Genomic DNA, 26621 nt, shown 5'->3' with positions numbered 1-26621 from the left:
CCTCTTGGTTCATGGGTCAGTGCTCAACCACTGAGTCACACCAGTCGGGCTAGCTTGTTTCTTTTTGAGGATGTCTAGCCCATCCTGTGAGACTGTAATGTCTGAGCTCTAACTGTACATAGGATTCAAGTTCTTTGATGTGGGTCTACAGGGTTCCATCAAAATCAAGGAGAATTAGTGGGCATTTGTTTTAAATATCTTCAAATACTGTAGGTTAAGTAAGAAAATCACTGAACACCTATGACAGGAGGCATTCTGTCCAGAAAACCCAAAAGACTTTTAGGGACTGATGTTGTTTAAAGCCATAGTCTACCAAAATAGTCTTACACCCAGCCCAGACAAGACACCCAGTGACATCTGGAAGGGATAACACTTTCTAATCTTACACACATGATATGATTTTGTTTGACAGGGCCAGGCCTGCTGCAGGCCCAGTGACACATTTAGTGATAGAACTCAGAGGTAGGACTGGGGCAGCAAGAAACCCCTTACGTGGTCATAGGATGGCCCTTACATGCATACCTGGCCTGCTCCAGGGCACTGCTGTGTAACACGTCTGCAAGCCTGTGAGTCCTGGGCCTCCAGCTTCACAGAGTCCTAATGCCAGCTGGACCACTGGTTTTCACAGAAGGAATTCAGTCTGCTCTTTTTTTTTAAATCCTCACCCCAGGATATTTTTTTCCCTTGCTTTTCAGATTGGAAGGAAAAGGGAGAAGGAGAGGGAGAGGGAGAGGGGGAGGGGGAGGGGGAGGGGGAGGGGGAGGGGGAGGGGGAGGGGGAGAAGGAGATTGGTTGCCTCCCACAGGCGCCCAACCAGGCTTGGGAAACAAGCCTGCAACTGAGGTACGTGCACGTGGCCGGAATCAAACCCTTCAGTCCCCTGGCCAATGCTCTAACCTCTGAGCCAAACCAACTAGGGCTCAGAATGCTCTTATGCTTGTGTACGTTATTTGTACTTTTCTTATTTGCTGGTTTGGTAGGAAAGAGAAGTGGAAACCAACTTACAATGAGGCAAATTTGTTATTCTTGTCCAGCTTCATAACTGGCTCAGGCCTTCTGGTGTGACCTGTCTTTGCTGTTTTCTGTTGGTTTCAGTCAAGTCATCAAAGCTGTGGTGCATTTTGACAAGTGGAAGAGATCATAAATATTCAGACATTTGGATGCTTCCAAATAGGCCAGAGCTCACTGGAAAACCACAGGGCTTGGAGTGCATAAGTCCCGAACCTACCACATGTCATTTAGTGATATATGAAATAGTAAGAGCAGCATTTGCCCTTTGTCTACCTTTCAGGCTTTAGATGACTGATGGTCAATAAGTGAAAAGTTATATTTATGCTTTGCAAAATATATACACAGGTGTAAGGATCATCAGGGAACATTAAGAGTATAATGGGAGGAAGTTGGAGACAGGGATCCATGGCACCAATAATACTAAACAGAAGCATTAATGAGCAACTTTGACCACCTCCTAATCTTAACCAATATTGACAATCTAGGGGAGTATTAAAAACATGGACTTACTCTTTAAGTGAGATGGGTCATAACTGTTCCTTATTAGTTATAGGTCTGTGAACAAATTAATTACTTCATTTAATCTTCAGTTTTTTCATTGATTAAAAAGTGTTTCTATTGATACCCTGGAGGCTATGCATCTATGGCGACAAGGGGTATATGAGGAATCTTGTGTGTCTTCCTCTCAATTTTGCTGTGAACCTAAAGCTGCTCTAGTGCAATGATTTTAAAAAATAAGTAAATCAGTGATTAAAAAAATAAATCAGTTTTAAAAATTGACTCTAAAAAAATAAAGTCTTAATTTTTAAAAATCTACCTGGAAAGATTCATTTTTAATTAATGATATTGGTGACATAAAGTATCTAACAAATACAGTGGTCCCTCGGTTTCTGAATGTCATCTGTTCCAGAAGACAGTTCGGGTTCTGAAAAGTTTGAAAACCGAGGGATCCTCAGCCGACAGCTGGGCCTCAGGGTCTCGCCCTCAGCGGAAGCTGTGGGGCGTGTTCGACTTCTGAGGTGTATTCGAAACCGAAGAATTTACTCCCGGGTTTATGGCATCCATAAACCAAAATGTTCCTCAATGGAGACGTTTGAAAACCGAGGTACCACTGTAATTGGTATTCAATGAATGATTTGGGAGGAAAAGTTGCAGTCATCTGTGTTTCTCATGTACACATTGTTCAGAGTCCTTTATTAAGTTCCAAAAGGGTGACGGGCTTTGAAAGCTGCAGGAACAGAAGAAATTCTCTTTTGCAGTATAGCTAAAAGGATGAATGAACATATACAGATAAAGCCCAAAGGCAGCACACATAAAGCAAATATGCCAAAAGCTCAGATTCAGGAGCGAGTCTTCCTGGGTTCAAATCTCAGTTCTGTTACTTGCTAGATATGTGACTTTGATCAAATTACTTAACCTCTATGTGCCTCAGTTTCCACATCTGTAAGTTGGAAATAATATTCATATCTTTCCTACAGTGTTGTTTAGATAACTGAATTACTTAATACATATTAATATATGTAAAGAGATTACTGCAGTGTGTGGCCCTTAGTAAATGCTATGTAAGTGTTTGCTATTATTATTATTATTATTATTATTACTCTATCTATACTTTTTAAATGACTAGACAGTGTCTTGGACATGAAAGGCATTCAATAAGCATTTGTTGAAATGTTTCTTGAAGGAAAAAAGATGAGATAGTTAGATGGTAAATGACAAGACTTGTGGTATCTATTAACATGATACTAATTTTTAGCCCAAGGAACAAGATTAACTAAGAAACTGGTACATGAAGACAGAAAGAATGGCTTGCCCTCTTAGATGATAGGCTCCTGTATTCAGAGAAATTAAACCCTTGTGTTGCCACTTGCTGGATCACTAAAACCCTCTAGAGTGGTGACTTTTCTGCCTCTAACCCTGTACCTGTGTGGAAGCTGTTTGGGCTGCTACTGTGGGGAGAGGAAGCCCTGTTCATGGGACCCGAACTCAGCCAGGGCAGCTCCACTGTCAGCTGCTTTAAAGAGGGTTTTTTTTTGTTTGTTTGCTTTTTAAATCACTGCACTAGATGAATCAAGAAAAGGTAATATGCAGCTATCTTTCAGGATTTCTAGTTCAGGCCACCCAGACCCAGCACATCATGCCATTCCTGAGCTCTGAGCTGAAAACGAAGCACACCACATGCTTGTCTAAAGACCTTTCTTCCTGTCTTCTCCTCACTTTCTATTTCTTACTGTCTCTTTGTGCACCAGTTATGCTCTGCATTTTCTTTTTGTATTTTTATGGCTGCTGGGGTTGCTCTCAGGGGGATACCGTAAGAGCGGGGAAATTCATGCATCAAAAGACCTCAAGCAGAAAAATCCATCTGACCTGGTGACAGTTGGTAAGTATTAGAGAAAATCTCATTTACTTGAAAACCATAAGTTTGGCAATTTCATTTCGGCTTAGCTTCGCTGTCCTTCCCAAAGCCCGGGTTCAATCAAAGAGGGGAGGAAAAAGCAGCGTCACCGAATTTGGTCGGAGAGAAACTTTGAAGCTCGCAGCGAGGCTGTTTATGTAAGAAACATATCTCATTGTTGGTCCAAGCCCGACTGCCTGGTGCCCTATTGCATTTTAATGAAAACTTTAAGCCATGTCCCAGATTTTCCTTTCCAGCTGATGGATGGGGAGTATTGCTCCATGAGGCATACATTTTTTCCGCCCTCTCCTACTTCCAGCTGCTTTATTGGTGCTTTATCTCAACCATTTACAATTGTTTTATGATGAAGGCTGCATTCCAGCTCATCTTGAAGTGGAATGTGCTCTTCCACGTGGGCAGGGCCCAGGAAGAGTGGAGGAAGAGTGGAATTTGTCAGTGATGCAAACCAGACAGGAAGGGAAGGAAGGGAACTCTGGCTATTCACAAAAGGATTGTAAGACAATGAAAAGTGAGCCTGACAAGTTTCCATCAGCAACTGAGGTCATCTGCCTGCAATTCGGTGATCTTGTCTCTAATCACAGAGCAGATAGGACCAGGGCCTGCATAGGGCCGCACACACTCTGGGCTTTGAAGGTAGTGACAGACACTGAGGGTTTCATCAGGCAGAGTGATGGCGCCTCTTTCTTGGGAAGACCTTTGACCTGGGTCATGTTCTTTGTATCTTTAGTCTCCCACCTGCCCCAGACTTAACTCTTCCAGACAAGCCTGAGAAATGTTTCCACCTTTTTCAATCTAATCCATCCAATTTAGGAACTCAAACTAAAACTGAAACATTCCATTTGTACGAGAAAGTCCATTGCAGCTTTGCTCTTCTCTGATGTCACCATTTTTCTGGGGCATTGTACTTTCCTGAGCAATGTTTTCTAAAAAAGACTTTTAAAAGCAAAAAAAAAGAAAAATGATTTCACAACAAATAAATAATCTATTGTGCAGTACCTCTAAGGTTATATCTAATTGGGGGGGAGGGGGGACTAAGAGCCCAGTTTTGTTTACTTTTAATGTGTGGTTTAAACTTGAGTCAATTAATTATCCATTGTATACTTGTGTAGCTATAAGGTACTTAGGCCTAGTTTAGTTTTTATTGTATGCCAAAGAGTTTCAACACTTTTTGTTCACAAAAAGTTTAAAATTTACTGCTGGAAACAAAACAATCTCAAATAGCAATTAGTGGGGAGACAGTGTGATAATTAACTATATTTTATACTGCCAAAATAAAGTGCTAAAGAGTCGGGTACTATAGAGAACAGAGTTGGATAGAATGAGGTGTTAATTGCATGGTATAGATTAAAAAGCAAAAGCAGTTACAGAGAGTTGACTACAGTGCAGCTTTGTTAAGAAACTACTGAGGAGGCAGCTCATGCAATGTTTAAAAAATATTTTTCTTGGTTGTATGGCATTGCTCTGAGTAGTTTATGATTCTTAATAAGTAGTTTATGATTCTTATCAGATCCTCTTAGTTACCCTAATGTCTGGAAGAAAAGGAGTATACTAATGCTTCTATGTGCTAGGCTGAATTTGAGTGCTACTGGGGAGCTTTACCATGGGGAAAAGAGGCGCTAATTTAAGCTTTTACCAGATAGCTTTTACCCCACTAACTAAATGAATCCTTTTCTCTTAAAAATGTTTCCTAGCTTTTCCTAAAATAGCTAACAATGTTCATGAGGACCAGTGACAGGAAGCTTTTAAAAGGAGTAGATTTTATTATGTGATTTCCTTTACCATCAGCAACGTTTCTTCTTTAAGTGGCATAACGCTGGGCTCTTCACCTTACACACTCAAAGCCCTGAGGTGTGTTACCCTTCCTCTGGAGTAATAAGGATTCTTCTTCACTCTAGAGAGTGTTTTGCACTCTATTTATGGAGGAAGTTGAAGAAAAAATGATAGCAATCTGAATGATATCGCTTCAGGAGATCTTCCAGACTTTCAGAAGGGTTCTCATTAGTTACTGCTCGGTGTTACCAAAAAGACCACCAAGGATTTATCTCTTATACTAGTCTTTCCTTAGACTATGTCGCAACTCATTCCCTTTGTCATCTATTTGATCAGGGGCTTCTTAGTAAGCTTGGGTTCGTTATAAGGATCTATGCAGTTTCTTTAAAAGTCTTAATTAACCTTACATTTCCAATTTGTGAACTGGGTGGGAACAAAGTTTCTTGGATGCTTTGTTGGATCTGAAACTGTTAAAGCACATGCAGATTATTTGATGCGCTACCAGGGACCACCAACGTTCTTTGGATCCCACTACGGGAAACACTGCTCTAGGTCCAGCTGAGGAATGGGATGCCTTGTTTGAATGGGAACAAATGGAGAATTGCCGCTCTGTGGATGGAAGATGAATGAAGCCTGGGCATGAGGTGTGGTTAGTTTTCCTGAAACTAGGCAAAGGATTGAGGTGGCAGCAATATAATGTTCTAGAGATGGCAGAACCTCAGATGGGAAAGACTGTGCTGTGGAACTAGGAGCCAAGCAGCATAGACTTGGGAGCCCCAGTAGATTTCCCTTAGCTGAGCTTGGTGAGGGTGTGAAGGATTGTTCAAGGGCCTATAAGCAGTACTATTTTTTTTTAATCCTTAAAGGCCTGTGAAATAAGGGGGAAAAACGCCTCCATTTTCCTGGATGACATAAGCTTGGGGTTCTGGTAAGATCCAAGAGTGGCAATGAAGCCCTGATAATCAAACTTCTCATCAACCTTGTGGAAGGAGAGTTAAAAGAAAATTTAATTTTGTTTAGCAAAATTAAGAAATATAAACGTTATTGCATTCCAGAAGTCATGGGCAATTCAGATCTGTTAACAAGTCTGCAACAGATCACTGCAAAAAGACCTACTTCTGTTGGTATGTAGATTTCTCTGATTTAACAGACAAAACAATTTTGTTTTAAATCCTCACCCAAGGACATGTTTATTGATATTAGAGAGAGGAAGAAGGAGAGAGAGAGAGAGAGAGAGAGAGAGAGAGAGAGAGAGAGAGAGAGAGAGAAATCAATGTGAGAGAGAAACATCTATTGTGGTTGCCTCTCACACGTGCCCCAACTAGGGACTGAACCAAAATCTAGGTATGTGCCCTGAGTGGGAATTGAACCTGCAACCTTTAGCGTATGGGACAATACTCAACCAACTGAGCCATAACCGGCCAGGGCTTAACAGACAAAGCAGATTGAACAAACAAAAATGCAAGGCAATTAGGAATTGCCTAAGCCACAGTCCCACTTGGTAAAATGGAAAAAGAAAACCTTAATTAAACGTGTATTTAGTAGAATTCATCACTATTTCTAAGCAAAGGTGACCAGCAGCACTGCCTACTTCTCTGAATTTTCAATAACTGAATATCTGGCATTTTAAAGACCCTTAGTGGACCTGAGCACTCTTGTAGACTCCCCACTTATATCATATCAAGCACATTAAAATGAACTGACAACCCACATTTAATTAAATGCATACAGAGATAGAGTTGAGTTGTAGTCACATGTTACCAAATTGCGTTTTAAAAAATACTAGTTTTAACTTTATGATTATTGTTTTTATACTTGGAACCAATAAATTTCTTTTCAACATCTAAAATATTTCCACAGGCTCTTGGAAATCTTGAAGGTCCCACATGATTGTACTTACGGTTCTTAAAGGATTGAAGGTCTTGACCAGATGAAAAAAGAATGATCAGATGTATGCTTCCTGTGGCAACTGACTTTTCCTCCTGTTCCTCATAGAACAGCAGGGAGGTGACCTTAAGCCAGTGTCAGAGTTTATTACTTCACATGACACAATACTTTCCTTTCCAGATGAACTATAAACATATTTCATTACAGTAGAAGGCATACAAGCAATTTTGTCTCTAAAGTGTCTATAAAGAGGTTAAAAAAACTTTTTATAATGGTACAAATAAATAAAACCAGTGACTGTTCTTTATGGCTTCAAATGCAAAGGCATTACTATTTGATCAGTTATATTTTATAAGAATATGAAATGTTTCCTTTTAATTGGCAGGTTTGAGATAGCTTGAAACAGTGACATATTGACAAGAATGCTGTACATTGTGACAGGGAAATGAATTTTGTTTTATTTTTCACACAAAGGAATTGTATGAACTTCACAGCATCTTTTGTCCTGTGTAGGCCTCAGTTACTTCTGTTGTGTCGGGAACGATTTTGTAGTGGGCAGATTATTTTCTAAACTTCAGTCATTTCCAAAACACTTTCATGATATTAAATAACTTGTGATACTTTTCTTTATATAAATTTCCTTCTTTACTTTAAAAATGTATTTGAGGAGACTTGTGCTTCTGGTCAAGATGGAATAACAGGGTGCTGATTTACCCTCCCATCTGAAACAACTGACTACATCAACAAATTACATAAGGCAAGCATTGTGAAGACACCGACAGTGAAGGCCAGTGACATCTGAGAGAGAGTATACAAATGAGGTCAACCCTGCACTTGCCCCAGGTTATTGCCTAGAAAGTGTTTCCAGATCTGGAAGAGGGAAGGAGAACCCCAGCAGAGTGTGGCAGTCCTCTTGAGTTGAGTCAGGGGAGACCAGCGTACTGGAGAGGAAACAGCTGCACACAGAGTAAACTAAAGATCTGATGAAGTTTCCCTCCTGCATTCAGCTTAGTACTGATCAGTGCTTGAAGCTGAGAAAAGAACCATCTTAGCAGGAATAATCAGTAAGGATCATAAAGGGCTGGGAATAGTGCCTATTCCTACCAGTCAGACCTCATAATTCCCAGAAAATCAAGTATTCAGAAAGGTATTGTCTTAGTCATGGGAAAAGTTAACCCTAGGTTAAACTCCACTCTGGTCTCACCTAAAAAAGCTTAAAAGCAAAACCTGATAGGATCAAACTGTTCCCAGGTAACTTAACTGTGTCTCAGAGCAAAGTTCAAGAATTTTTATTAAAAAACCAAAATATTCAACATAAACAAAGTAAATTCCAATTTCTGGTACCCATTCAAAAATTACCAGACATGCAAAGAGAGATAATGAGGAAGAAGAAAAAAAATAATCCAGAACTGACACATATTGTAAAGTATACCGACAAGGACTTTAAATCAGTTATTATAACGATAATCTGCATGTTCATAATGCTATAGGAAAGACTAAAAATTGTTAGTAGAAAAAGGAAAGATACAAAAAAGATGCAAATTGAACTTCTAAAGATGAAAACTAGAATGTTTGAGGTGAGAAATATACTGAGTAGAATTAATGGCAGATTAAACATTACAGGAGAAAAGAATAATGGACCTGAATACATAGGAATAATAATTATCTAAATGAAACAGAGGAGGAAAGAAAATAAAATAATGAACAGAGTTTCAGTGGGTTATGGAAAAAGTTCAAGCATTCTAATACTTGTGAAATTGTAGTCCCTGAAGGGGTAGTTGAGAGGAGACAGAAAAAATATTGAGTGATAATACATGAAAATTTTCCAAATTTTGTGAAAACTATGAAGCCACAGATGCAAATAGCTCAAAGAATCAAAAGCACAAGAAAAAGAAATAGAGCTTCACTAAATACATAATAATCAAACTGCTCAAAACCTGTGCTAAAGATAAAATCTTAGAAACAGCCAAGCAATAAAGACATATTACATACAGAGGAACAAGGAGAGGATGACAACAGATTTCTCATAGGAAACAATGCAAGTGAAATGACAGTGGAGAAATATTCTTAAAGTACTAACAGAAAAATTGCCCACCTAAGATTCTCTACATGATAAAAAATATCTTTCAAAAAGAAAGGATTTTCCTCCCAGTCATACAAAGGTGGAAAGAATTTAGTTGTAGACTACCAGTAGAACCGCAGTACAACAGGTATTAAGGAAAGTCTTTTTGATAGAAGGAAAATGATACTAGGTAGACATATGCATCTACACAAAGGAATGATAAGCCCCAGAATTGGTAACTACATGGGTAAAATATACAATATTTTTCTTATTATTTATGTATCTTTAATAAATAATTGACTACTTAGACAAAAACTAATAATGTAATCTGGGGTTTTAAATACAGATAGAAGTACAAAATATGAGAACAACAGCACAAAGCCTGGAAGGGGAAAAAAATAAAACTATGATGTTTTTAAGGTTTTTAAATGTGAAATGGTATTATAGCAATTCAAGGTAGACTTTGATAAGTTAAAGATGTATACTATAAACACTAAAGAAGCTTCTTACAAAATGAAACAAAGATTTATTTAAATAAATGAACAGAAGAGATAAAGTGGGATCATAAAACATAATCCAAGAGAAGACAGGAAAAGATGAAAAAGGGACAAGTAGAAAACAAATAATAAGATGGTAGATTTTAAACCTAACCATATTTATCATCACCTTAAATAAAAATAAACTAAACATTCTGATTAAAATGTAGAGATGATCAGATTGGCAAAACAAGCAAGACCCAACTACATGCTGTCTCTAAAAAAACACACTTTAAAAATAAAGACAAATAGGTTAAGAGAAAAAGGGTAGAAAGAGATGCCACGTCAATATTAGTTAAAAGAAAGCTGATCTGACTGTATTAATATTAGACAAAGTAGATATCACAACAAACAATATTACCAAAGATTTTTAAATGTCCATTTCTTAATGATAAAGGGGTTAATTTAACAAGAAAATATATCAATCTTAAACACTTATACACCTAATAACAGAACTTCCTTCAAAATATATGAAGCCAAAATGGATAGAACTACAAGAAGAAATAGACAAACACATAATTATCATTGCAGATTTCACCACCCTTCTCTCAATAATTGATAGATCAAGTGGGCAGAAAATCAACAAGAAAACTTTACCACCACTCCAAACCCACTTGGCCTGATGGACACATATAGAACATTCCATCCAGCTATAGCAGAATATGCATTCTTCTCAAGGACACATAGAACATTTGCCATGAAAGACCATATTCTGGGCTATAAAGCTAGTGTCAATAAATTAAAAAGGATTCAAGTCATACACAGTGTGTTCTCTGACCACAAAGGAATTAAAATAAAAATCAGTAACAGGGTGATGTTTGGACAATTTCCAAATATTTGGAAAATAAATAACACCCTTCTGCATTACCCATGGGCCAAAGAAGAATTCCAAAGAGAAATTAGAAAGTGTTTTGACTTGAATGAAAATGAAAACAAAACATATTATAATTTTTGGAATTCCTCTAAAGCAGTACTTGGGAGGAAATTTGTAGTGCTAAACTCGTATATTAAAATAAAACAAAGATCTCAAATCAATGACGTCAGCTTCTACCTAAGAAACTAGAAAAAGAAGGAGTTAAACTCTAAATAAGCTAAAGAAAAGATTGGGTTTTATTCTGGCAACAGTTAGCTGTGTGACCTTGGGAAGCATTGTTCTCTCTGACCTGCCTGGTTTCATCATTTGAAAAATGAGGACTGTAAACAATATCAGGGCTCACCAACTGCTGGGTCTGCAGCCCAGGAATCACAAGGGAGCTCCTTAGAAACACTAATTTCTAAGCCCTGACCCAGATCTAGGGAATCAAAATTTCTGGGTAGAGCCTGTGCACCTGTGCATTTAAAACACAGAAGTGAGAGGACTGTTCTGAGAGTGGTAAAATCAGTGTCCTCCTCTTTGCTGTCATGCTGTTCAGTGACATGACTTCTGAGGGGACACAAGCTAGGAAGACTCAACCTTAGACAGGGGGGCTCTCAGCTAATGCATGATCCCCTCCCCCTGTAACTCAAGTAACGAAGTCATCATGGGAAACTGTAGGACCCTGATACTGAAGATATTAGCAATGCCCAGGATGGGCTAATGATAGAGATCTTCCATTCATCTTATAATGTTATGGAAGCCTCAGAGATTTTTGGTTGCTTCCCCAAATAAGTGAAAGAGTTGATTATGACCAAGGTTGGATTCCCAGCCCTTCTAGCCACATGGGAACTCAGGAAGTAATTTAATTTGTTTCATTTTCATTTCATTTCTTCCTGGTTCTGTTCCATAATTTACTTCTTTAGTCATAAATGTCTTTATATATGTCTTTGAACAACCTCAACAAATTTATGCTGGCATCTTTTCAGACTGTTTTCTAAAATGAATTTCATTTGGAGTGAATTGTTCTTCTGAGTCTTTTGTTTCTTGGCTGTCCTTCCAGAAATCAGACCTTCTTCCTATGCTTTGGAATTTTGGTTTGCAGACTCATTTCAAGTGTCCCCTCCAAACATTTCCCTCCCTCACAGTTTGGTGGTTCTCTCTACCACACCCAGTCCTTCTACTCTTAAACCAGAACCAGGTTTTACAATTCAGCTGGGGGTGCACTGTCCCTAGGGGCCACCGAACCATGTGGCAGGTCCTCTTACAGAGTGTAGGCAGTTGGCTCAGTTCCTGCAGCGTAGCACTTAGTCTTTTCCCTTTGTCTTCCCAGGCTTACAGCTTCATCTGTAGCCATAGTCCCAGTAGAGTAGAGAGCCCTGTCTGCCTCTGGCATCAAACAGGAAGCCTGGCTCTGCTCCAAGTCTCCTTTACATTTAGAACCCCTTGTCCCACAGGGACCAAGTTGCCAGTCACCGGTGCCTACTTCCATAGCCCAGACAACCCACAATTTACACCTTCCTTTTGTGTCTGGTCCATGGAGGTTTTATCTTGTACCTGAGCCTGGCTGTATCTTCCTGGTTTTCTTTCTTTTCTTTCTTCCTTCTTCCCTCCCTTCCTCTCTCCTCCTGCCTTTTAAATATTTCATCTGTCATTGCTATGTGTTCAGAGCAGAAAGGTGAACTCACTGCCTTCTGATCATTATAAAAGTCTGAATGAATTCATTTGAAATGGTAAACAAGTGACATTTCTTCCAACACCAAGTCTCAGGAGTAAGATCTACATTCTCTACCATGATTGACTCTTATTGTTTCTCCACTTGACAGAGCCTGAGCATTTATGTCTTTTGTTAACACTGTGGTATGTTTTACAAGTTGGTACTTATTGATTTGTTGGAAATGTTATGTGAATATGTCCTGTTCGCCAAGATAATCTGCTAACTGCTTAAAAGCAGGGACCATGACATATCCTTAAAGTATTCCCCAAATCACACATTCTCTGGCGGTCAAACACCAAAAGCCTCAATAAATATGAATCATCAGATTGATTTCCTCCCCTCATCTCAAATTTCCTTAATTCCTCCATCAAGCGCCCTATGCTGCTTAATAAAAATATTTATATATCCAAACGTAATGTTGAAATATAAAAATGGACAACTGTATATAATTTACAAATATGTACATATTTGACATTTTCAAGCTTTTTTCTTTTCCTGCTACGTGCTTTGAATGTTAGTGCCTACTGCCCTTTCAACTTGAAAAATATTGTACAGTTGTCTACTATCCATTTCCCAGTGATGGAGAGAGAGACATTCCCCATGGAAGGGCCTCCGGTCCTGCCCATCAGGAAGTCAGCTACCTGTGACCAGACAGCTAGTACATTCTTTCTTGGAGCAGGTGTTAACCCAGCCCAGCTAGTTAAGAGCCTGCAGGGTTTCTACTTTTGGGAATTAAAGAAACAGCCTGTGTGGGGTCCCTTCTCCACCCCCACAGACCCATTTGTTACTGGGGATACACGCCCTCCAGGAATCTTTCAGTGCTCTTCAAACAGTGGGCACGCACAATGCACCTGACCTCGTTCAAAGACAGGGGCTGCACTGCCCCAGGCAGAGAGTGCAGAAATACAGAAAATTACATCTTTCTCCAGGCTTTTTTACTTCCTTGCATGCAAAGGCTCCTGTGTCTGTAGACCAAAACACTTATTATTTCTCCCTTTTTCCTCTTCAGTACATTAACTAATGCCCAGCATCAGTTGTTAATGATTCAGCAATAAGAATCTTTGCTTTGATAAGAGGCAGCCAGTGGGAAAAATGCAAATCTTTGTATCCTTTATTTTTCAGATCATTTATTTACCTTGGAGAAGAATGTTTTTCATGCCCCCTCACTGAATCAGGAATGGACTTTGTGCGAAGCATGTTTTATCCTGCAGCAAGGCTCTTCGGAGAGGGCCGTCGGCTCAAAGGGAACAAATGCCTGCAGGATATTCTCACGGAGGTGGAGGTGGCTGGTGACAAGATGTGACATCTGCAGAGGAAATATAGTCAAGCACTTTAGCCACCTGGTACTTCCCAATAGACACAGGACTCACAAAGCTGCAGTAGAAATTTGGCTCATGTTGGAAGGCTATTTTCTCAGAATTCTACCCACCCAATGGCACTTGCCTTTTAATTATAAAATGAAGAGAAAGATGTGAAATCTGTGAGGCCACCACTGCCACCATGTACTCATGCACACACACGAAATTCCTGGCCTAGAGTGGCAAAGACTGCCATTAAAGAAATCCATTATAAGACATGTGTGTCCACATATTTGTGTGAGAAAATGAAGGATACTTAACAAAATAGGTAATTTGCTAAGTAATTGAAATGTTATCTTTATACTTTGGTTTCCTTTCAAGTTTCAGCTTAGGCTTAAAAAGACAAACTAGAAAGTGACTACATTCCTAAATCCCTGTAAAATGAACTAAAAACCTGATTGGCACATTTTAAAGACTTGTGTGAGTTGGGGGTGGAACACTAGGAAATGCTTTAATGTTTTTTTTCAAGTACATACTCAAGGTGAAATATATTAATGTGAGTGAGAGTAGTCACAGAAAAGAGTACTGTTGAATATGTTTGCCCAGAGATTTAGATTAAAAAAAATAGAAAACTTGAAAGGCAGGGCACCAGCTCTGTTTGGCCTGGAAGGAGCTTGGACTAATTCAGTGAAGCCCACCACCCAGTCTCCTAGAACAGGGAGTGTTATGTGTTGAATTATGTCCTGAAAAAAATATGTTGAAGTTCTGACCCCTGGGATCCCAGAATGTGACCTTATTTTGAATTAAGGTCTTTGTAGTTGGTTATAATTAGGGTATCAGGATGAGCCCTAATCCAGTGACTGGTGTCCTGTTTTTCTAAGAAGAGAAAACAGAGGAAACAGAAGACACACAGGGAGGAAGCCATGGTTACGATGGAGGCAGAAATTGTATTGACACATTGACAAGCCCAGGAATAGCAAGGATTGCTAGCAACCACCAGAAGCCAGGAGAGAGGCATGGAATGGACTCTCCTTCAGAGCTCTCTAGGAGGAAGCCTTGGTTTTGGACTTCTACCCTCTGTAGAATAAGTTTATGTTATTTTAAGCCAACCAATTTGGGGTACATTGTTATGGAAGCCCAAGAAAACCAATACAAGGTCATGTGTCTACTAGGCTTCTGATACATGAGGGGGAAAAGGGCTGAGATTTCAGCTTCAGAATACAGATTCTCACTGAACCCCTTGTTTTCAGCATGACAGATTTTGCTTTGCTTACCTTTCAGTACTTCAAAGGAGTGAGGTGATGAGGACATGGCAGGAGGGGTGATCAGGATATTATTATAAGTTTGTATATGAGTAAACTTTTTATAACAAAGTTAAATTAATAGATGTCCAAAGAGAACTGGGAATTACTGTATCTGTGTAACAAAAACAAGCTACCGTAAAATCAGAACAAAGGACTTAAAAGAGCTCTTAGAAATGAAAAAGAAGTTGGCAGAAGTTTTAAAATATGATAAAAGGATTGAAAAATAAAGTTGAAGAAATTTCTCTGAAACTAGAACAAAGAGAGAGATTGAAAATAGGAGAGAAGATATACGAAAATTAAGGGATAGATTTAGAAGGTCCAACATCTAGTAGGCATACTGTGAAGAAATAACATAAAAAATAGAGTATGGGAAGATTTCACACCAATCAAATTTTCCCAAACTGAAAAACATGTTCCCAGATTGAGGTCTCACCACTCTCACCACTGTTAGGAAGCACAGCATAGTGAATGGAAAAAGATGAACACCAAGGCATCATTGTTGTGGTTTTAAAACGTGTTCTCAGATTCTTTGACACTTCTCTCATTGAATAACGGAATCTAGTGATATGCCTTGAAGCAGTAAATTTTGGCAAAAGTGATGCTGCATGGCTCCTGAAGCTAAGTTACAAAGGGCAGTAAGTCACAAAGGGCTTCTACCTGGCTCTCTCTTGGGGCTCCCCATTCATAGCCAGCCACCACACTGTGAGGGAGCCAAGCAGGCCCTCAGGCGTAGGTATTAGGGACCCAGCTGAGGTCACAGAGGGCAGCCATCGAGTGGACGCGTGAGGAAGTGGGCCTTCAGATGATTCCAGTTGCCAGCTCTCCTTCCAGTTGCCCCTGCTGATGCCAAGAGGAGCAGAGACAAGCTGTCACTGCTTTGCCCTGCTATGTTTACCATTTATTTTTGCATATATTGCAAGGAAAAAAGTGAGGAGAACAGGATGCGCCGTGAAAGAGTTTTCATCTATTCAGAAAAACAGAATATATAATCTCATAGAAAAACCTGGAATATTTAATATCTGTTATTTTCCTCCATTGGCCTCTGTACTTAGTCTTGGGTTGCTGTACAGTGATTTATTTGAAGAGCTTTTAAGATAGCAGAGTTAACTTGACATCTTTCCAGGAATTTATGTTTAGTTTCTGGATTTTTCTAGGCCTTGTCATGGTTTTTTTCATCCATCTGTCATGTTAATATTTTTTAGTATCTCCTTGGAATGTGAATTATTTTCTTTAAGTTGCTTCATTTCAAGGTCATTAGGGTTTTCATTTGGGTTTGTAAAAATAATGTCTTTAATCCTTTGGGTTACTTAAGCAACTTGATGAAGTAGGCACAGTTTCAATTTGTTTTTCTCTCTATTCCTCCCAAATTACAATTTTTACAACACGTTCAAACTACACATTTCTTGGCTTCCACTTGCCTGTTGGATTTAGGTAAAACTTAGTCTAAACTCTAAGAATGTATAATTTCTGAGAAAAAGTAACCACACCTTGGTGAGTTGCGCTGATTTGGGTGAAGCCAGCGGCTGTTCTCTGGCAGGACCACTGCACTGCACCAAATGCCCATTTTCCCCATTACTCACAGGACTGCTGCCCATCTTCCACCAAGAAATACCGCAAATTTTACTTAAAACTAGGAATAAGGGGAAAAGGTTGGCAGCACATCCTTTCAGGGCCACACAAGGGTAAAGCCACCCAAAAGTTATGTGAGGAAATGAACTTAGTTGCATTCAGCGTTTATTACTGATTTAAGTTCTCACGTTAGCTTACGGATTTTTGTCCGGTAGGAAGATGAATAACTTCTGTGCAGTGAAAAAGATAACCCTTAATTTATAGTTTATGGTTTATGAACCAGTTTTGTATCCAACTATCTTATTCCAGTATTTCTTTATTAAATTGCGCACACACACACACACTCCCACCCAAATGCTCTTTGGGTTACTTTTACTGTCTTACTTCTCCCTTAATAACTAATAAGTTGAATAAGATATTTGATACATATTAATTTTATGTTTGTGTCGGTAATTTAAAAAAATATATGTTTTTATTGATTTCAGAGAGAGGAAGAGAGAGGGAGAGAGAGATAGAAACATCAATGATGAGAGAGTCATTGATCGGTTGCCTCCTGCACACCCCCTACTGGGGATCGAGCCTGCAACCCGGGCATGTGCCCTGACCAGGAATCAAAGCGTGATCTCCTGGATCCTAGGTGGAGGCTCAACTACTGAGCCACGCCAGACGGGCTGTATTAGTCATTTTTTAACCTTTTGAGAATTATACTTTAGCAAAACTTGCAATGTCTGAACCAAAGACAGCCTTGGTGAGCTACCTCCAGAAGGTCAAGGCCTCCAAGTTTGCTGGGTACAACAAGGATTTTATGAACTGCAATTCCTTCTCCTAAAGGGTTTTAGGGAAAGAGTGGTATTAAAGAGAGAGATCAAGAAGACATCCATAGGGTCACTGTCATTTAATAAGCCAAGTCTTAAAGTACTTTCATAGGTGGATCAGGGACTGATTGACTGCAATTTTCAACTTCCCATATGAATTCACGTGAGAGCTACCTGATCCTTTAATAGTGGATTTTATACACAACTATCAAAGCCCTATGATTTTTTTCTGGGGGTTACTGGTTATATAGTGGCCCTATCCATACTCTCCCCCCCAAACTAACACACATATTGTGGAGGTTCTAGATGAGACAAGAATAGAGGGACAACTCCACACCCATCCCATATTGATAGCTAGAGACACATCTATCATTAAGCAGTGTATAAACCCAAGAACCAAGACCTTGTTGCCAGGTTGTCATCAAAGTTAGCAAGGAAGAGATGACTTGTCACACCTGGAATCCTTAGAGATTTGAAACCAGCACAAGGAGAGCTGACATCGCAGAGAGGCCAGTCTTTCATCATCTCATAGACCCTGATCTTCACCCTCTCCCACTAGCGAAGCCTCATACATAACCCTTCCTGGTGCATACATCCTGGAAATAAGGTCTAGCCCCGCACTTCTACTCTTCCAGAGTAAACAGCACCGGGCAGGTCCCCATGAAAATCTGGCAAATAACATTTTCTTCATTTCATCAAACCTTATAAAGCTCGATGGAGTTGATGTAGACCGTTTATTGCAAAGACAAAAAAACCCATTTGAATAGAAAGGCAAGAAGAAACATGGGGAAGAAATGAGCTCAGTCAGTGAAACAGAAGAGGATTGCTGGGATATAAGAACCAGAGGGCATGGGAGGGAGAAGGCACCCTGCCTGCCAGTTAGGAGCACTGGGCATTTGATGAGCATTTCCCAGTCCCTGGGGCCACCTGGTACCTTTGAGGGGCACACGAAGCACCAAAGCCTGTGGCATGGCCCAGCCCTCCCTACAGAAAGCCTGGGGAGCTCCTATTGTTATTCCTCCAGGGAACAGAAACATTTCTACAATGTTTCCATTGGGGAATCTTTATGTAAAAACTTTATATAGTTCCTCCTCCTCTACTTTCTTTTTAAATTTTAAAAAGTATAGGGGTTGTAAGTAAAAGAATCTTACTTGTACATTTTCTTCCTGTTTCTTACTATCAAAAGAAAATGATGTAAGCTGCAGGACAGAGGTTATCCTTTTAAAATGACTGGAAGGAGAGAAAGGTGACGAACGTTGTTACTTTGAAGATGACACACTTCACATCTATTGACCTTGTTTGACCTTTGCAGGGAAAGGGCCCATAGCTGCTATCTCTTTAGGATGATTTAGTTCACTCCCCTAAAGTACCATTAGGTCGGTTGGAAATGTGGTTTACAGGTTGGAAATGTGGCTTATAAGATTAGCCGCAGTTAACAACTCTTGCGTGATACTGAATGAGCGTGGTCTTAATTTGCTTTAACTCAGCTTTCAGAGTCACCACTTCACCTCTCCATTGTGACTGTTGCTTTTGGAGCATGGCATTCTCAGGCCCACTACACACACACACACACATTATAGGGCCCCACTCTCCAGCACTATGGTGAAATAGTCTAGTAGCAACTCTCAGCACAGTGTTCAGCAGCAAACTGCTATGAACTGTCCTTGCATACAACTCCTGGGAATAACATAGAAGTGTCTATTTAGTTGATTTGGTTCCAAAGCACTTCTCACATCTCATTTAATCCTTACAACCACCCTATGACGTGGGCACTTCTTTTAGCACTATTTTAAAGGGGAAGAAATTAAAATTCAGAGATGTTAAATTATTTCCACAAATTCAAGGAGGGAGAGTTGGAAGCTTGGACTAAGATTTTCTTGTTTATTTTTAGTTATTATTTATGTATAATTATATACATCACATATTATTTATTTTTATTTTATTCAACTGGTTATCATCTTTTGCTATTATTACTTATTTTAATGTTCAAATTGTTCCAAATTTGCCAGTGGCAGCCCCTTTCAGCTGACCCCCGTGTCCTTTTGACATGGCCCTTTTATTTTTTCAGGCTTTATGTACTTTCTATCACAACACAATGTTTCAGGCTCCCCTTGTCCTTTCCATGCCCAGTCCAGGAATCAGGCATTTTTCTAAGGAGCCCTGGGAACTTTTGTGCAGGATAGAACTTAGAAACCAAAATCTGGTGCTAGGGTGCTCACTGTCCTTAGATGTGATTGCTTCCAGGCCCTCGGTGAATAGGATTAAAGGGAAAAGTTTGCAATATTGGTATGCATATCTGTATCTATATCTGTATCTAAAAACAAACATATAGCCATCTACATATATATATATATATATATATATATATATACACACATATACTTTTTATATTTCTATCTAAATTTAAAAATCAGTTCATATCAGTACCTCAAGTGCTAATTAATTTCCTCAGAGTGCAATTCTACTCTTCTTTCCATATTTGTAAATCCCATCCACAACAATGGGGAACCTGGCAAATAGTCATTATGTTGTGGTTAATATATCCTGTCCCTATCTTCCTCCATTCCTCTCTTGAACTTCCAACATTTTCATTGTCAGATGGTCATTAAGAGAGAGCTTTAATTATGTGAAGACTTACAGTGTTGATTCCATGTAGGATGGTATCTGAGTCTATGTGAAAATGCTCCCCGATAGAAACAAGGTGTAAAGCTCAATGATGTCATAACACAACTGAGAGTGTCTCTGCTGCAGCCAGGGTTACTGTTTTCTAGTAGAAAACCTGGTAGAGAAAATTGAGTTCCTATAATAAATTTCGTAACAGCAACTTAGCTGTAAATGATTTTTAAAAATTCACTTGATTGTGCAAACTGGTTAGAGCAAAAATATGTTAATGATATTTCAAGAGCTTAATGTCAACCATTGGTGTCCAATAAATGAAAATGACTTTTAGTGATACATCTGGAAATACGATGTTTTTTTGAGCCAAAATCTCATAAGGTTTACATAAAATATGAATTTTTATTTTTACCATGCGCCTGTTATATCAACTTCTGATATTTGGGACAGAAGAAAATAAAATGAATTAGATACTACTTGAGACATTGAAAAATGAGTAAAATGTTAAGACATTAAATTTATTGCTTGCTCATTGAGAGAAAGGAAGTGAATATTTAAGGAAAACAATTTTTCTTAAGGACAGGGCAATGTTTTGATAAGGAAAAAGGGGGAAGAGAATATATTTTGATATTTATATCAGCATCACTGGAATAAAAAATGTAATGTGCCAAAGTAACTATTTTGAAGGGGAAAACCCTCATCTGAATGGAAAATTCTGTTACGTTTCTGTAAGATCCCAACTCTATCTTCATTCTCATGTTTATTCATTTCACTAATATTTACTGAGTGCCCACTCTGCGTCCTACATTTTATGAGGCATTGGTGATATGTCAGTAAATAAGGTAACCACAGTTTCTTCTTTCATGAAAGCTACATTTAGTTGAACTGTCATTAGCTGATTAATTCATGCACTCATTATATTAGGTAAAATGAGTTTAGCTCTGTGTGACAGGAAACTTGAAATAACAGGGGTTTAAACAATTGCCTCATGTAAAAATAGATCATCTAGACCTCAAATTGACTCCATCATTCTGGAAAACCTTAACTTTTATCTTGCTGCTCTGCCATTCTTTTTTTTTGAAGTTATTCCATACACTTAAGTTTAATAAAGTTCTAAATATATAGAATCACTACCTGTGCACATTAAGTAAATGCTCTGCCATTCTTAACTAGTGTATGCATGTAGCCTTTTGAGTCTGCTTCCTTTAACTTAGCATAAAGCATTGAGATACAGAATGTTTGTATCAACAGTTCATTCCTTTTATCTCTGAGTAGCATTGCATTCTACGGAGGTATTCAATTTGTTTATTTATTCTCCAGTGGAGAGACTTTTGGGCTGTTTCAGGATTTCAGCTATAAAGTTGCTATAAATATTTGTTAACAGGTTTTTGAGTGAACATAGGCCTTTTATTTTACTTGGGTAGATATCTAGGAATGAGAATATTGGGTCATAGGGTTAAGTGCATATTGAACTTTACAGAATCTGTGAAATTATTTTTAGAGTGGCTGTTCCACTTTGCATTCTCACCAGCAATGTATGAGAGTTCCGGGGGCTCTGCACTCTCAGCAGAGTTTGCTATTATCATTTTTTAGCCATTCTATTAAGTGTATAGTAGTATCTCATCGTTTAATTAGCATTTCACTAATTACTAATCATAATGAGCATTTTTTTCATGTGCTATTTGTCATCTGTATATCTTTTTTGGTAAAATGTTCAAGTTTTCTGCTCATTGTAAAATTTTGGTTGTTTTCTTATTGGTGAGTTTTGAGAGTTCTTTATATATATTGGCTACAAGTCCTGTGTCAGATATATGATTTGCAAATATTTTCTTCCAGTCTGTATTTGCCTTTCCATTCGCTCAACAATGTTGTTTGCAGAGCAAACATTTTTAGTTTTCGTAAAGTCCATTATATATTGTTTTATGGATTGTCCTTTGTGTCTTAAAATTGGATTTTTATATGTTAAAAAGCAAATTTATTTAAAAAGACTAAATTCCTCCTAGCAACAATAGATTATCTACAAATAACACATTAGCTATATTTCCTAAATGTGACATCAAACAGGAAGAAATTAGATAATTTATGCCAGAAGAACCAAATTATTGTTATAAGGATCTAATACTATTCATTTTAAAAACAGATTAAAGTGTTTCAGATTTTGTACAAAAGTAGCATGTCAATACATGAAAAAAAATGCTTCATCAGCATTTCAAATGCATTCACTTATTCACCTATTTATTTATTTAAAAAATTTTATCAAGCACCTAATATGAACCAGACACTGTGTTCTAGATGGGGGTACACAGATAAATATTACGGGATACAGAACCTTTGGACAAGTAAATCAACAGATTTTAACATAATATTATAAGAACTATGGTTGGCATATGTTCAAAGTAAACCATATTTTTCCCATATTTAGTAGTGGTTTCATTACACTCATCTCAGTTTACAATTACTTATTTGTGTGACTTGATTTAATGTTTGTCTCTCCCATGGTGTGCTCCAGGAGTATAAACATGATGCATATTTTCTTCATTGTGGGTTGCACATAATAGGAGTTTGGTTAATTGTTGAATAAACAAAGTGGTTGCTATTGGAGTACAGAGAGGAGGAGTTGCTAATTCTGGCCCTGTCAGTTTTGAAGATTTCATTAAAAAGGTGATATTTTCAGCAGAGGTAGGAATTGCTAGTGGGCGTGGGGCTAGTAAGGAAGAGAAAGGTGGCATCCCAGTACTCTGCAGTCTTAACCATGGACATGTGAGGTCACATAATACATGTGCAAAGAACAAAAAGTTGCAGTGGGGCAGGATCACCCTGTGGAGGGAAGTGTGAAGGCAGGAGGTGAGGACAACAGGGAAGGCTGAGGTCAGGCTGGGAACGAAAGGCCTTGCCAACCAGGTACCAGGCTTGAACTTCAAAGCAATGCTGTTGGGGAGACTGAACGATTTTAAGTTTTCAGTGACATAATCACCTTTGTCATTCTTAGGGAGATATGACAGCATTGTGGCTGACTAGACAGTAGAACAGTCAAGGCTGTTGCTGAAACCTGGGTAAGAAACGATGAAATTGAGGCAGTGATAGTACAGATATAGAGGAGGGAGAGCTCTGAAAGCTATTCTAGGAGACGGAATTCAAGAGACATGGTGATTGATAAGATGCAAAGGGTAAAGTAGGAGGGAATTTAATATTTTAGCTCCTCTGATGGATACCTGAAGAGTATTGTATGTTTGAACATATTTTTTAAAATTTCCTGAATAATGTTACATGTTCTTTAGAAAATATGGTAAAGAATAAAGAAGAAAACAAAAAAAATCATCTATTATCCTGCCATACAGAGATAACCCCTGCTGATATTTAGAGTGTTAATCTTTCTATCATTAAAAAAATAACATTTTTAAAAAGAGGTCCTAAGGATTCTATCTCCACCAGAAACTGACTTCCATAAACTGCAGTGATATATTGAACTTCATTTTGAACCCAAATATTAAGTTTTTACTAAACTATGAGCTGAACCAATTAAAAAAAAAAAAATCAAGAGAACTAGGTACATGGACAGAACTTCAGAAGAAGGAATTTCTTCCCTGGAAATAAATAAGCGTCAGCGCTCTTCAGTACCAGGTCCTAACTCACAGGGTCACTGAGAGAGAGTTCCAGGTTCATTTTGATTAATTCATGTTCAATCCATTTAGCCCCGCAGGGAGTCAGCCCCGCAGTGAACACCTCGCGTGTCCAAAGGTCTAAAGCAGGGCTGCTATTTTCCCACTCGAACCCTGAGCTTGTGTTTATAAACCTGTGCACATAAACTAAGTAAGAGAAAAACCTTCCGAAGGCCAGAGGTCTCAACCAAAATATATGTTATCCGAGGCACTTCCAAACAGAGGGAATGGAAAGGGTGTTTTTAGTTTTAAAGTGATATTTTTATGTTGAGAGGGAGCAGGTGATGGGGAAGGGCAGAGGCAGGAAGTTTCGGAGGAGGCTGCCCCAAAAGCAGCTCCAAGCACAGAAAGTCCAAGGAGGAGATGGAGGGGCCTCCAATTTGTATCAGTGTAGCCACTGGGGGGCTACCTGGCGGAGGTGGGGCGGTCCCCAGGCCCTGGCTCCCAGGCGGACCCGCCGAGTCCTAGCTCCAGGCCCCCCCCCGCCCCCCCGGGTCCCTTCCCTAGTCACCCCTCCCCCGCCAGCGCTCGGCGGTGCTCGGCGGGGAGGCGGTTAGGAACGTGCTCCGCTTCCCCTCTGAGGCTCCGGGTTGAAAAGTCCAGGAGAGTCAAACATGATTTATAACAAGAGAAAAATCAATACCTCGTGAGAGGCTGGGAGGAAGAGAAGGGCTTCACTTGGGGGAAAGGGTTCGGCAGAGCGTGGGAGAATCAGGCTCACCAAGACCCACACCCGGATTCCCCCTTCCTCACGCAGACCTGCCTCGCAGCCTCTCCTTCCCCTTCGCGGTTCGACCCGCGGTCTAGATGCTCTACTGCAAACGTCAAATGGTCTAGGTCTGCCCGGGTTCGGCGCTCACTAGCTTTCGGAGCGGGTTCCCGGGGCACCGGGCTCCGCGCGGCGTGGGTGTGGCGGGGGTAAGGGCTGGCTGGGCCGTTTCCCACGGCCGGGCTTCCCGTCGCCAGCCCGGGTGAGCCGAGCGGCGCAGGGGTCGCTCGCAGGAAGGAATCGCTGCAACCTGAGCAAACACTGCTCGTTTCGGACGCTCACTGGGAACGGGAGCCACGGGCAGGTCTCAAGCCCTCCCGGTTCCGCCCGCCGGCCGCGGCCACTCACCCCGCCAGCCGAGCGCAGAGCCGAGCGCAGAGCCGGGCGCCCCGCGGGTTCCCGGCGGGCCGGTCCCGCGGGCCGGAGTTTGCAGACTTGGCGCTCGGGCGGACACTCCGGAGTTGGGTCGCGCGCGCCGGGCCAATGAGCGTGCCCCGCGGAGGGCTCGGCTCCCCCCGCACGCGCTGATTGGTCCCGCGGCCTGTGAGACCGGGCTGGCCAGCGGCGGCCGCAGCCCGCAGCGAGTGCCCGGCGCGAGTGGGAGTGGCGCGCGCCCCTCGCCGCCCCCCGCCCCTCCCCGCTGCGTTGCCTTTCCCTCCTTCCTCCCCCCTCCCCGGCTCCCTCCCCGCACTCCCCGGCTCCGGCCGCGCGCTGGCGGGGCTCCGCATTGCACACGCCGGGGGCGCCGCAGTGTTCGTGGGATGGGGCAGAGGGCTGCCGCTGGCGGCCGGAACCTGCACGCAGCCTGGGTGAGTAGAGGCGGGCTTCCCGGGAGAGCACAAAAGGACACGGGCTTGGTGCCAGCGGCCCGAAGTAATGCGAAACCGGGGCCAGGCGGGGAGTGGGAATAGCCCGTGCAGCCGCCCGGTGCTCAGACGGCCCCGGTCCTCGGCTCTGCACCCCGCTCCGCCGCGGGCCCGGAGTGGGCAGCCGGCGCTGCGCGCAGCCTGGCAGGTCCGGGGGGGCGTGTGTGCCTGCGTGCAGTGCGGGCGCGCAGCGGGTGGCATGGGAATGTCAGGAGCTGCCAAGTTCAGCGCTGGAGAAATCTTCCCCAAGAGTAATTCCGCACCTTCCCAGGGCCAAGCGTATGTCCACCAGGAACTCCAGTCGGAGGGAGTTCCCGGGCGGTGGAGTGGCAGCGCCCCACATGTTGCTGCCTGGAGGGCGGGGGTGGGGGTGGGGGTGGGGGTGGGCGGCGGCGGCCCGTGGCCTGGCTGCTCCCCTCCAGAGCCTCTGCCCGAGGTGCTGTGAGCTGGGGCGCCTCCAGCCATTGCGAGGGCTCACCAGGCCCTTCGACCACCCATCCGGTCGACTCCGCGAGGGGCTGTCCACCTACCCAGCCAGGGCGTCCCCTGGCCTTGACTTGGCGACTTTCTTTTCTCTTCGGTAACAGCAGTTAGATTGATTTACACTTGGCTAACCAGTCGGTGTTAGCCTGAAGCTCTCTGTGGGTGTTTCTGACTCGCTCTGACCCCCACTACGTTCTCACTAGCCCCCCTCCCCTCCCCACTCCCCCCCCCCCCCCCCCAGGATCGATCCTGCTCCTCGCTGAGCGATTCAAAACTTGATGTTTGAACATGATTATATCCGGTCTGGTCCCTGGCATCTTAAGTATCACAATCATTTTTCATTTCCTCGGGGACTACAAGGACTTGTTATAATTTTTTGGTGGGGGATGTGTGTGTGTGGAGGGTGGGAGCAGCTCTTTGGTAGCGATTTGTTGGTAGAATGGCATTGACCTCCCTAAGCGTAAGACAAGAAGAATGTTAAGCTTCTCCCTCTGGTAACCTACCCAAGGTGTGACCTCCAAAATTCAATTTTCTTTGTGGGAGGCTAGGGAGTTTTGATTCTCCAGGGGGAAGCTTATTTCTTGTTAAATTGACTTACTGTGACATACTCTCGGTTTTGCTCTGCTCTGGCCAGCCATTGCAGATGCCATGACATTATTAGAGCAATTCCCTTAAAGCCATTACATTTTCTTTCAAGTGAGAGGACTCGAGGTAGCTGCTTAAAATTTTGGATCTGCACCTTATTTCTCTAGAAGACATTAATGGTTACTGTATATGTGCTCACGTGTACCAAGTTTGCAGAAGATATTTGTGCAATCGTCCATGAAATGGCTTAATGCACATTTATGTTAAACCCATTTAAATGTAAAACATCTATCTGTTTTCAATTTTAGTTTCCACCTTGACCAAAGGCACCAGATTGAAACAGGACTTAAAAGAGGCTTTCTTGTTTAAATAGAGGTTTTACAGAACTCTAGTCCATAGAGCACA

General features: G+C 41.1%; 1 protein-coding gene and 1 long non-coding RNA gene across 2 annotated transcripts in view; one reads left to right on the top strand and one right to left on the bottom strand.

Moving 5' to 3' along the window:
• The window catches only part of LOC308559601, a 41677-nt gene extending 16935 nt beyond the window's left edge, over positions 1-24742 (bottom strand). The window contains exons 1-4 of the long non-coding RNA XR_013999181.1: positions 24157-24742; positions 19877-20017; positions 13388-13558; positions 1006-1109 (exon numbers count right to left, since the gene is read on the bottom strand). This is a non-coding gene — a long non-coding RNA (uncharacterized lncRNA). The remainder of the gene's footprint in view (positions 1-1005; positions 1110-13387; positions 13559-19876; positions 20018-24156) is intronic.
• Positions 24743-24832: 90 nt separating this feature from the next.
• Positions 24833-26621, top strand: part of LYPD6 (LY6/PLAUR domain containing 6) — a 113991-nt gene continuing 112202 nt past the window's right edge. Inside the window, exon 1 of the mRNA XM_081142502.1 lies at positions 24833-25091. The gene's annotated coding sequence lies outside the window, so the exon portion shown is untranslated. The remainder of the gene's footprint in view (positions 25092-26621) is intronic.

The sequence above is a fragment of the Miniopterus schreibersii genome (genome assembly GCF_964146895.1).
Source record: "Miniopterus schreibersii genome assembly, chromosome: 7".
Lineage (NCBI taxonomy): Eukaryota > Metazoa > Chordata > Mammalia > Chiroptera > Miniopteridae > Miniopterus > Miniopterus schreibersii.
This window is presented reverse-complemented; position numbering and strand designations above follow the sequence as displayed.